A 13578-nucleotide genomic window follows, 5' to 3' on the forward strand; every position below is an offset into this window, starting at 1 on the left:
AATAACACCTGTAAGTAGATGACCAGGACTGGTTGTCTTCAATTCCATACTGAGCAACTCCCTGAGACTCCTATTATCATTGCCCTAAAAGACACATGCTTTTGTAGGAGTTAATGATGCTGCACACGAGTGCTTGGTGTACTGTTGTGCAAAGTAGGGGACACTGTGGGATTTCCTTCTTTCCACTCCTGGTCACTTATTTATGAAGCAAAGGAGATGAAAATGCCTTTTCCTTTCTCTTTCCCATGATTCTGTTACAACACATAACCCTTTCTACCATTCTCTCTTTCTCTTTAAATCATTATCATTTTAGAACTACTAGCACATGCAGAGTTGATTTTCCTTGTCTGCTTACGAACTTGTGTGTTGCAAGTAGCAGTTTAAAGGGTGACTGAAAACACAGTTGTATTGTAGCCTGAACTCCAATCAGACCCCTTTTCAGTGAGCATTCAAGCCTGGACTCCCATCCCTCTATATTCTTGGTTGTCCTCACAGCTTCCCCTATCACTTTTGTGCTATCTCTCTCTCTTTAACTTCTTCCTTCATCTTACACATTTCCACACTTCCTTTCATGAGTACCACAACCCATTTTTGAATTCCTTATCACTTCTTTGAATTCTTTACCACTTAAAACCCTTCCCCTGTAGCCAGCATTTGCTGACACAGTTTTTCTTTTTCTTGAAAATAGTGTGAACCTTTTGTGAACTTCTTCCTGCAGAGAACATTTCTGCAAAATAATATTTGTTAAAAGCTTCAACCAGCTGACATACTGCAGCAAGTAGCTTCTTTCTCTGGAGACTTTTGACAATAGTCATGCTGAAGTGCCTGTGGCTGGGCAAGGCTGGTTCAATGACTGCTGTACATACCCAAGAACTGCCTGATTATTGTAAATCAGGCAGGGCAAAATGCTTTCTGGTGAGGAAGGGTATGTCTACACAAGCAGATGCCTACAGGTGCAGTACATCTCTAGTCTGGAAACTTTGTACTCTGTCTGATATATTCTGCCTCTTAGGAAGGCCTGCTATTATGTCAGCTTGGCTATCTGATGTCCACTAAAGGAAGGGGTTTCTATCAAAAGAAACTGCATCAGTCTACACAATGAATAGAAAACTACATTCATCTTTGGATCATTTTTATTTCAACCTCTTTCTGTATTACCCACCTGTCCCATTGTCCATCTCCATCTCTTTCTTTCCTTGCTGAACATTCAATAAGATTTTCCATTCTGAACTTTCTCTCCTACTGGATACTTTTTTGTCAAAAGCATAAGCAGGTATCGCAGCCAATCTTCTGAGAAGTAGGGTAGCACTCAATTAACGTACTTTAAACTTCAGTGCACCAGACTCTCTAATGATCTCTGCAATTTGAATACAGAAGTGGTTAAGACAAGATGTCAGGCTGCTGGGACCCAGTATCAGATCTGTTCAAAGGTGATAGAGAAAAAGTAAAGCATCAGAAGATCCAGAATTAAAATCCTTACCTATCCCCAAGCCTGCTAATCACTTCTGATTTCTTTTTCACAGCTCTTGTCTTCACTAATGGTTGGCAAGATCAAACCACAGGTCATCAACTTAGTGTGAAGAAAATGTCAGCATAACCCAAGCAGAACATTTAATAGCTAAATAGCTTTTCTTGAGTAACAACTCACACTTGTAAATTAATCATGCTGCAACAGTCTCACTCTAGGCTAACTCAGCATACCAATTTAACTCATTTTGCATGTTCTGAATGTGGAAACATTAAATCTAGGTCAATATTTTCAGTAAATTCAATAAATTATTCACTGAGTCAATTATTTTCTCGAGATCTTTTGTACCACAAATTTTCTACCTCATGCCATGGAGTCATTTTAGCATTCAAGGAAAGAAAACATCCTTATCTGCAGGGGAACTGTGCAGACATGAATCTTAATTTTGAATTTAACATTGCTAGGTGTAGCATAGCAGGAGGTAAGTGAATGTCACCCCACCACACATTTTATTATCTTCAGACTGAGACATACTTGTGTCTATATCAGCTTATTCATGAAGTCAAAAAGCTGAAAATCTTACATGAATGAAATAGAATTTGTATATTCCTAGAAGCAAGTCATTAAGCAATTTGTCTAACATTGTCTGGAAACAATAATATAGCTTCAGATAACTTGCCTGATCTTGTAAATCAAAATGTGCTCCTTATGATTTAGTAAATCATATTTTTTAACTTCTTTCTGTTTTGATTTTTGCAGATTACATTAGGATTATCAAAATCACACCAAAGTGAAAATTAAACATAAACATTAGAAGAAAAAATTGATAATAGTCTCCTGTCTTTGTTAGATTTATAGGCTTTTTACAGAAGTGAACTGTAAGAAAAAGTTGAATGAAAGATATGGACACCTGACATGTAAAGTTGAAGAAGCAGTTCTAAAAATAAGGACTAGCCAGATGAAAGAAAGGCAAGAATACAAGCAAGATGTAAAGAGATGGTTTGGAGGGTGCACTGGGAGGCCCGCCAACATAGGGAGGGGCAGATTTAGACACACTGTCATAAAAAATTCTGCAGTAGATCAAAAGTTAAAAGGAAATCTTCCAGTAAAATCCTGTCAAAACTGACATGCTCAACATGCTCTTTTTTACAAAGCCAACCCCAGCAGCTGTACTGGTAATGAATGGCTTGAGCTGAGATGCTGCCATAGAAGTTTCTGTTGTATTGGCCAGCTGATGCTCATCTGCTGTGGCAGGTGGTGTCGAAACTGGCAAAGCTGTCTCAGTCTGGCTGTCAAATTTACCTTCCCTTCTCCCTTAAGCGTTCCTTTTGCTTTTCATCACTGTCACAGCCATCCTCTGAAATGGGTCCTCTTCCTCACTTGCACTCTTAGCAAAAACTTGAGAGTGTTAAGCATGTAGGACCACGCAGTCAGAACCTCTGCTCCCACTCACTTCCAAAAATTAAACCTTTCTCTCTCTCTGCAGCTTTGACCTGCTAATGGTGGTGGTGGGAGAAGTAAACTGTTAGTGCTGCTCCACTGAGTTTGGATTTGAAATGTTCATCATGCCATTCATTAAAGCTGTAATTATTAATAGGTATTTTTTAAAAAAGGCATTGGTGTCATGCATTATTTTTTTCACAGCTTTAGTTCTGATTACTAAGAAACTGCCAGAAAGAAGAGAGAGACTGTTTTCACAGTGTCATGCTTGGACGTGTTTAACCAGAACTTTTCATCTTTGAGTTGAACAAACTGTTCTGAAGAGACTGGCTTTTAATGTGTTTTCCAGTTATATTAACTAATGTACAGAGAAAAGAGGTCAAGTAACAACTATGTCCAATAAAATTAGACACTGCTGAAATCAGAATCTATGACTTTCTTAGTTCTGAGTCTTTTTCCCAAGCCATTCACTATCAGGGGTTATCTAATTACATGATATTTTACACAATAAATGCAAGCATTGTGCTTTGTTGGCATATCTTACATCTCTATTAGAAGAAGCTAATTAGACAATATTTTTCATGTACAGGATGAATATGTGCTATCTGAACCCAGCTACATGGTGTTGATTGTTATAGTGATTAACAGTGGTTCAATGTACAATTATATGTTTTGGATTTGAACTTCACTGGTAACAACACTAATTATGTACCATGTTTTCCATTAACCCACTGAGGTTTTGGGACAGTGAAACGTTAACTCAGTGGTATTTCCCTTCTGAAGATCCAAGGCGATGAGTACATACACTAATTCTAGTATGGTCTCATTCTTGATTGTCACCCAAGTGCTTCCATGCAAATATTTATCTCTAAAACAAGTCAGCAGATGCATCACATGCCAATTCTTTCTGAAGCACAGACACATCATGAACCACATGGCAAATACTCAATAGGGTTTCAAATACATTTGCAAAGCAGGCAGTTAGAAGCAGTTTGTTGCATTTAAATGGCATAAAGAGATGTGTTTATTCAAAGCTCTATATTATGCTTGACATTTGGAATTTAATACAAAACAATAGGAACAAACTAGAAGATAGCTCTGCTACCTATTTTTAGCTGAAAGAAGTTCTTAACACACTGCAGCTTACATGACAGGGCCATTTCCTGTCACAGGACACTCCCATCAATAAACAGAGAGAGACTGGGAAAGCCAGGGATGAGAAATTAAATCCCTGAAACACTTCTTTTTGAGAGCAGGACAGGAAGCGGTGAGAACAGACATTTATTTTTGTTCTGAGTGTCTCGGTTCTAGGGAAATGAGCAAATGTAGTGTGAATTGTATTGGCAAGGGGTGAGTCATTGATCCATTTTGTTGATAAAAGTATGGAAAAAGTATCCCTCAAGAAAGAAATAAACTGTTGAATTTGAGCTGGAGCAAAATTCTTTTTCTGCATCTATATTGTTGCACCTGACCATGTGAACTTCTGTAAAAATTATGAATTTCAATACATAATGGAAAAGAAATAGTCAAGGAATGACAGATAATCAACTCCATTTTCCCAATAGCCCCTTTTACTTCATCTTTGTGCTGCCTGTTTTTGTGTTATTACTAAAGGCAGTATATTGTCTCCTGATTTCACAGACCCATTCCACTGAGTGCTGCAAACATTTGTTGAATACTTTATCTTTTATAAACATTAAAAAGCTATTAGCACTGTTCCCTGATGGCATAACTTGTATGTAAAGATACCTCTTGCCATTCCTTAAATTCCCTACACCACCCTACTACGCTAAGGTAGTGCTTCCTATTCAAGGAGCTCAACTTTGGGTCTGCTGATGACAAGTTTATGGCCAAAAGAGAGGACATCAGGACCCAACCTGCTCCCTGGAGCCATGACTTTGCACCAAGGAGCCCTGGTGATGGAGAGGGATCACTGCAGCTGGTGTTTCCCAGAGAACCAGGGAAAGGTGAATACCAAATTGCACATTGACTCCCTGATCTCCTCTTGGACCAGCATGGTAGCCCTTCCTCCAGGTGGCTGAAAAGGGGCTGTACTAGTTCTGTCACCGCAACCCAGGGTCCCACTAGCATTTCATTAATCTTATTTGCAGCCTTGAAATGCAGACCAGGCCATTAGATTATCTAAGTTGACCTTTCTCAGGCTTTTGAACCAAAAAAAAAAAGGTCTCTGGCCCACCTCAGACTGAGTTGAGTGGTGTTTTTCTACATGATGTCAGAACTGTCTAACCAATGCAGGATTCAGAATTTGACATGGGGTTTATTTCTTCCTCAAAAGAGTGTTTAATGTTTCTGCTTGAGCCTTCCTTTATCACAGAAAAATAGTGAAAAAGAAACTAGAAAGAGGAAAAGAGAAAAACACATCCTGGAGAGAGAGAAGGAGCAGAGGAGGAAAGAGAAATGTCAATATAATCAGCACTGCAGAGATGGAGCTATTCCAAGACTGTTTCAGGGCAATTGGTCATTCAACTTGATCTTGGATTTGTCAGGGGTGCAGAGCCTAACCCATCATTCACCGAGAATACACTGTTCCTCCTCCATTGACTGCATTTTTAGAAAAGTCAGCATTTTCCTTGAGAAAACTTTTACAGATGCTCTTGGGTATTGAAGAATACCAGCCTTGCCAAAAGAGGAGACTTAGGTATCTTGTTATTCCCAGCCTCTGACTCCTCAGAGTGCAATCTGTCATCTTTCAAATATTTTTTTTGTCAGAATGTGACTTTTTGATTAGGGATTTTTCCCCTTCTGTCCAGTTGCTTTCATATTTTTCTCCTTCATATTGAAGCAGAAAGTTTTGTCTTCTTGTTTCAGCACAGCTCCCTTTATGTTTCACTTTCTATTTCAGCAGTGAGTTGTATTTAATAGGAGACATTTCCAAAGGGCTGAGGGTCAGGCTTTCAAGTTTGCAGCACTTAACGGCTGTGTATGTTTGAACTGAACATCCATTCAGAGAGCTATAAATGTTCCCTGTTTCACAGCACTTCAGCAGACTGAGCATGGTCACGCAAGAGAATGCATTGCTACCTTACAGATACCTGAAGTAAATCCTGGTGAGCAGGAGCAGCCATTTGAAGCTCAAAATCAGGATTTCTGTGTCAGTGTCTGGGCAACATGATCTTGTCCCTCCCAAAGCAATTCAGGTCACCATTGCTTGACACGGTGGCATTGTCCCTTCGAAGTGGGGAACTTGAATTACATCTTGAATTAAGGCTGACATGGAAGAGGCACTTTTCAACATTCACTTTCCAATCTCTCATTCTGGTCTTGAAGGTTGCACTGCAGCTGTGGTCTTTAAACATGCTTGATCAGCTGTTTAGGCACAATCTCTCTTATATGTGACTGGAGTGTTTCTTAAGGTCATTGTACTTCAACAGCAACCTAACTCTAGATGCCCAGCTCATAGTTCTTGACTACATTTATTATTATTTTGCTTAAGACTGAAAGTGAAAGATTCCATTGGCAAATCAGAATCAAAGCCATTACCTTTAAAGCAAAATGAGATTTTGAGTCCCAAATTCAATGCCTGAATGAAGTTCAGTTTTGGGAAGTTTTCTTTGCCATTTCCTGAAAAATATGCTAAGTATTTTGTATGTTTTGCAAAGGACAGTCTGTCCATGACTGATTTGTTGTCACATGTTCGGAATTCTTCTGCATTTTTGCTGCTACCCGTGTAAAATGAACAACTCATTTTGCATAATGCATCCACAAATAAAAGCAAAAACTAAGCATTTTATAAATCATCTGACATTCCAACAGTATGCTGTTTTCTGACTTCAGATGACTCATTGTCATATTCATTTGTTAGCTTGTTCATCTATTAAATGTAACATGCTCTATAACAAGTGACCCATTTCATATTCAGTTCTAAGTTTGCCTTTTTGGATCCTCCTAGTCCAATTTTTTTCAAGTCTGAGTGCTAAAGGTTAATATCTTACAATTAGACATCTAAACAGAAGTGGGCCATAGTGACTGCTAAATGAGCAAAGAAATTGTGCAGCTTTAAGCATTTCTTCTAACTTTCTATAAATAAAAACTTTCCTCAAAGGTTTCAACACAGTTCAATTCTGAGCTGGTACTAACTATAAAAGTTATTCCCAAATTCAAATAATTCTGAAGTTATGAATAACAAGACAATTACCATAAAACTCTATAGAAATGTAAATTTTGTAGATATTTTGCTCAAATTAGAACACCTGATTACATACACACATAGAATATAAGCACAAAGCACATTCTTATATCAGATATTCTTGCTGATTAGTACATCTTGATTAGCACATATTGATGGAATGTGATCACTGATGCCATTACAAAACATACACTTTAAGAGTGTTCAAGATTGTTGATGTCTGGCAAGCTCTATAACTGCTTTAATATTTTATAGTAATAGTATTGCATTGATTTCTTTTAGGTATTTTTCTCCTCTTTATTAAGCTTGCGGATCTACTACAGGTTCTTTGCTATTTGTGTCCAACGCCTTTCAAGATCTGTGTGCCTTTCCTCTCATTCTTCACATTTATTTTTCAGCTCTTCCCCCTCTCTTCCAAGAAGGCCATCGTAAATAAATGATTTCTAAGGCCACAAAGGCTGTGTAAAATGTCTGAATGACAAAGTAATGAACACTCTTTGTGACTGGAGTCAGCACAAGTATTTATTGCTAAGCAACAAAGACTGATGTCAACGAGTTTTGCCAAATGCAGATGGTGAGTAGGTTTGTTGAAAAAATGAAGTCACTCTAACTTTACAGTGGATTCTAATATAATAGAAATAAAATGCACTCAACTGGTCATAGTGAAGGGCTCCAGAGAGAGGAATGAGGTTAATTTAATAATCGTTTCTGCTGGTTTAGCCTGTATTTTAGGGAATTGCTCATATGTGAGAGTATTCCTAATCTATCTCAGCAAGACTTAAGGAAGGAAAAACATCTGCAAAGCTTCCCTAAAGTGCCTGTCCTCTCAAAAGCTGCTGTTCAGAATGTTATTGAGAACAAAAGAAGGACACAATACATCATACGTGGTTGCTGGGGAGGTGGTGGTTGGAATTTGTAAGTACAACTTTACTGGTCACTTTAGTCTCTTACAGCATAAATGATATTTAGTCCTGTTCAGCAAATGCCTTTCTGTTCTCTCTCTGAATAACACACCAGGTGTGACTGGTGGGCTGAGACTGATGATTATGTCATTGCAAAGTCGAATGTGTGCCCTACGGGGAATGTCCACCAAAATCCTTTTATCCCTGTTTGAGACCAGATCTGCCACAGTGAAGAAAATGCTCATTTATCTGCTTTAAGCAAGCTGATGAAAATATGGTAATCTTTATGCATATCCTTTAGGCAGAGCTCACTGTCAAAATCAGATGCAAATTTTCCTTATTCCCATAGAGACTGGACAAAATCAGACCTCAGTCCCAAGCCGTGAGAAGTCCTGCCTCTCTGCAGGGGCAGTGTGCTTGGTCTGAAGAACATGAAACTAAATGGCTGTTGGTTAGCACTTAAAGACTATGCTGGAGGCAATCTGTTCTGGTTCAGTCAAACTTCTAAAATAATCATTATAACTCACCTCAGGTGCAAGCTGCTCCAGAAAGCACCTACCTCCTCCCCCCTGGAAGTCATCTCACCCACATGTTTTGCTCACCCTCACAGAAACAACCTGCTTGTACTCAGCTTGGAAGATCAGTTCTGCTGCCCATCTCCCAGATGTCCCTCATCTTCTGTGTACAGTGACCCAGTGCTCAGCCCAGGATACCTACTCCTTGGCCCTGAACTGGATGATACACAAAGACAGGTACATTCCCATGTTCTCAGCCTCCACATCAAGTGAGTCATTCTTGCTGGCCTGTACCAATAGTTATGTTGGTGCAGGGCCTGGAATAGCAGCCTGTAGTAGGGCAAGTACACAAAATAGTGTGATGACGGCAATAAAGTAAACACACACATACACAGACACACACAAAACTGACCCTACATCTTGTTATAACAAGTGGCTTAATTTGCTTCAAAATAAAGATGTTGCACCCTGGGTAACTCATTCAACAAGTTTCTTGGATCTGAATGAAAAATGCAACCTCTATGAAAATTACTATCTTAACTTGAGTGAAAGAAAGATCAGCCAGAGCTCATGTGGGGCTCAGCTGGGAAAAATGATTTTACTTGAAGCTGGTTTTATTTCTCTTAGTTGTGTTAGGCAACCAACCATATCGTAACATACAGCCACAGCAGAAAGACATGAGTGGCTGATTAGACTTAGGTAAATTCACCTAATAAAAACATGAATCACTTTTGAACAGTGATTGCATTTGGAAAAGATTTTAGGAAAGATCATATTTTTTGCCATTTGCTTCACTGCTTTGATGTGTTGTTGGTGTTTTGGGCTTTTGAGGGGTTTGGATCTAGTCGTTCAAGTTCAGGTTTGCTGTTTGTAAATGTTCATAAATTAGTGAGAATAAATGATTTTTCAGAGCTTGAGTTATTCACAGATTGTTCACTTTTGCAGCTCACTACTGCATATTTGCCCACATGGCATGTTTCTGGTGTCTGATCAGGCAAGCAAAAATCCTAAACAGCAAAAATGGTGAACTGGTGAAAGTGGTAGTGAAAAATGCATGCTAACTAATACAACATGAGAACTGAATTCTTGAGTTCTTTGGATTTTAAGACATTTTCAGAAACACTCAGCCATTCAACTATTTAGAATATAGTGAGAAATCTCAGCTGGGCAATGCAAATTTAATTTTAATTTCAGCTGTTTAATCACAAATTTCTTTATGAATCTGTTTGGATTGGGGGGAAACTCCTGATTTTTCAAACAGTCCTATGCATTCTGCTTTTTTCTCCTGATCACTAGGCATGTACACAAAGCCACAAAATTCTGTTTTCTCCATCTCTAATGCACCACTGAGATATCTAGTACTCATGTCATTTAGTATTAAAAGCTATTAATGCACTTGGTAAAGATGTAAAGCAAAATATGAAATCTTGTCAAGCCTACTGAAAGTTGTAGTCAGTCTTTTTTAATAAATGTTTTTCAGAAACTCAGGTTTGTCTATGATAAATGCACTTTTCCAAGTGTTGTAGCACTGTACATTTAGTACTTGGAAAAATCTGGTGACAGCAGCTGGATTCTGAACTCTTTATTTATCTGCAAAACAGACGGAATAGACACAGAGATAGCATAAACTTTTCAACCCCATCAAAGTTCTTTGCCCTTGAACTCATCAGATCATCTGTAGACATGAGAGAACACTTCCTTTTCCACGTCCATTAGACTGTCAGCCTTTCTGCTGAGCCTGGCAACAAGGACTTGAATTAGTGTCAAAATATGATGGTGGGTATCAAATATTTAGCATTGTGGACTTGGATCTTGAGTTCCCACACACCATCTGAGTGGCTAGACTATAGAGAGTCCTTTGACCCAACAAGTAGGTGCTGATTGTTTTTGAGAAAAGGAATGACTCCACCAAGCCAGGTCTGGAGACACCGACTGACCAGCCACCAGCAGCCCTAGCCATCCCCACTTGTCTGCATGGGGTCACACGCTCATGACCTGGAAGTGAGCAGAACTTCCCCATCCTAGGCCTCCACTTCCTATATCCCAGACAATTTCTGCAGCCACAGGGCTCCTTGCTGTGCTTGGGTTTCTCACCCAACATACCCAGTGTGCTCTCTGGTTTCAGATCCTTCTGACTGTGAGAGGGCTGCAGGCCAAAGGGACGCCCAGTATGGGGCAAACTCTGCAACCAAGGACTTACAAAGTCTGCTGTTACACAGGGTACCTCATGATGTCCCTGAGACTATTTTAGAGAAAGACTGACTATAGTCTTTCTCTAAAATAGTTTATCGCAGCACATGCAGAGTATTTTACCTTTCTTCCCAGGCACATTCTCCTTTAATTTGAAGCCTGCACCTCATGCATCTCAGTTGTAAGGGACATCAAATTCCTACTCACACTTAAGAGAACATTATCTGGCATTTTACACACAGTCTACCCTTTAATTTTGATTGTAGTAAACTTGAATTAGAATATCAAAGGCCCTTAGAACTTTATAGTGTATAGAAATTTGCTGTCATTTTGCTCTGAATTCTGAAACAATGGACCTCATTTCAATTTTATCACGATTTTTAAAAGGCAAACTCTTTAGTCCTTGGGAAAAAGTGCAAATGTAATATTTTTTTTTAAAAAAAAAAAAAAACTTCAACAATCAAGAGGTAAGTTGAGATGAATAACCAGTCTCAATTTACTAGCTTTCCTATGATTATCCAAGCCTAACATAAGTTCAAAATCTTTTAAATTGCAACTATCTATAAAGTTAGTTGCAGTTTGAACTACACCACAGATTAGGCAACCCTTGTCTAATCAGATCCCTTTGTGTTTGTGTGATAATATTGCCCCACAGCTATTATCTCTGAGCAGATACTACAGCCAGCTTTCAACAAAAAGCACACATAGCAAAGGCCCTTTGAAAATCAAATCTTCCCCTCAGAGTAAGGTAGAGTCTGGAAAATTCCACTGAGTATGGAAACAGCAAATTACAGGGACTATCTTTCCTATGTATTAATTGAGAACAATGTTGGTATATTATAGTACCCTTATAATAATCTAATATATTAAAAAACATTAAAATATTATGAGCTATTAAAGCCCTGATGCTGATTTGGTGTATGTATCTTTTGGCTGCCAGCCGATATTGTTCACATGCTATGAAATAATCCTGTTCTGGTGTGAAGATGGAAAAGTTTGAAAGCCTTGTTTTATTCTGATTCTTTTTGTCCAGTACTTTTCTTATCCCCTACCAAATTAATAAGGGGGCTGCAATGCACAATGTAGTGCTATGAAATGTGAATACATCCCCCTCGGAGAAAACAGGGAAGATCATTTGAGAATACAACTGTTAGCCGCTCCTGGCTGTGGCCCCAGAAGCTTTCTGGTAAATCTGACTTCAGAATTCAAACTTTCAGCTATGTCAAGATGTATCAAATGAAAGTGCATTTATCTGGCTCCTTGGATGCACTGTATATTGAATTGTCTGGTAACTCACTAACAAATTCATATCCTGTCTTCTTAGAGAGATGGAGGAAAATAACAGGCCTCAGAGGGACTAACTTTCAGAACAAACATGTTTTCTCAGTGTTTTCTTAGAGAAGGAAGCAAGGAAAATTAAGTAGAAGCAGATGGCATTTTATTTCAGAAAACCATCTCTCAGAATTATGTCTTCTAAAAACTCAATAACTCAGGTAACTTGTCTGCTACAGAATTTATGTTTGCTATTAGGCCCATGAGCTCCTATACCTATTACTGTGAAAGGTTTGAGAGAAATGAAGTCAGGATGTCACACCAAAATCAGTGATATCTAATAAACAGTCACAGCAAATATTTTCCACTGTTTCTTACTGAAATCTTGCTTGACAGAGATCTAGAGATCTTCTTTGACACTCAAGTCAGCTTCTGGAGGAAATAAAATACCATAAACAGAGATGGACTATAATGTTGATCTTTATGGTGATGAAAATTAGGATACTGAAATGCCAGATATACTGAAATGCCAAAATTTTAATTGACTTTAAAAAATAAATTCTGGGGCTTTAAAACTTTTTAATTCAATCACATACAAAGGTCAACAGAATTTAGCTGCTCTTTAAAAAAAGAAAAAGGACAAAAAATGTCAATGGGTCTTTCATACCTCCACAATATTCAGCCTTTAGAAATATGCCATATTGCTTAATAATTAGGCAGCTATATCATACTTTTATAAGTTGTTTGTATGCTGACATGCATGAATGGGTTTAAAGTCTCTCTTTGTGTGTATGATTTTTCTGTGTGTCTTCTCTTCTTTCCCAGCACCCAGAACTTGGTCCCTCTGAAGCTGGGGCATGGGGCCTCCCTTGCTGCAATAAGCAGAAAGTGAGGAGCCAGACTTGCTGTCAGAGGAGAGTAACTGCTGCTGCAGGAAGGACGTCCCATGAACTCACCACTAGCCCTTCCCTGGTGGCAGCAGCCAGTTGGTTTTGCAGATCTTACGGATAGGTTAAAGGGGCCAATGGGCCATGGCTATTTGGCTACCCCGGCACTGCCCTCTCTGCCTATAGCTGGGGTGGACCCTGCTACCAAATGGGGACTCCAGGTAGTTTGTTGCATGGTTCTCCTAGTTCATGAAGAAAAATCTTCAGTACTTTGTGAAGAACCAAGACAAATTTTCTACTTTCTTTAAGATTTCTATTGTTGTGCTGCTTACATTGCAGAAGTTGGTAAGACTATAAAGAAATAAGTTAAGAAGCTTCAGCTCAGGTGAAATCCAGAGAAACCTAAGGTGATGGTAATTTGTTATCCAAAAACAGCACGAGTAAATAGTGATGCACTAGGGTACAGTTATGTTAAGACAAGATCTATTTTGTCCATTGATATTAGAAAAAAAAAATGGAGAAAAACCCCAGAATCTTAATATTCCTTTAATAATCTGAACTTTCTTATCATAGTATCACACATAGAAACAGCACATAGATGATGGTACAAAGCTCTTAACAATGTCTCTGAACTTCCAGTGAAAAAAAAACCAGCAAGTCTATTAACAATAAGCACTATTCAGTGTGATAGTTCCAGTAACACATTTACTGAATCGCATGCCTGCTAATTCTGAAAAACACCTCCATATGAGACAAG

The sequence above is a fragment of the Strix uralensis genome, chromosome 3 (genome assembly GCF_047716275.1).
Source record: "Strix uralensis isolate ZFMK-TIS-50842 chromosome 3, bStrUra1, whole genome shotgun sequence".
Classification (NCBI taxonomy): domain Eukaryota; kingdom Metazoa; phylum Chordata; class Aves; order Strigiformes; family Strigidae; genus Strix; species Strix uralensis.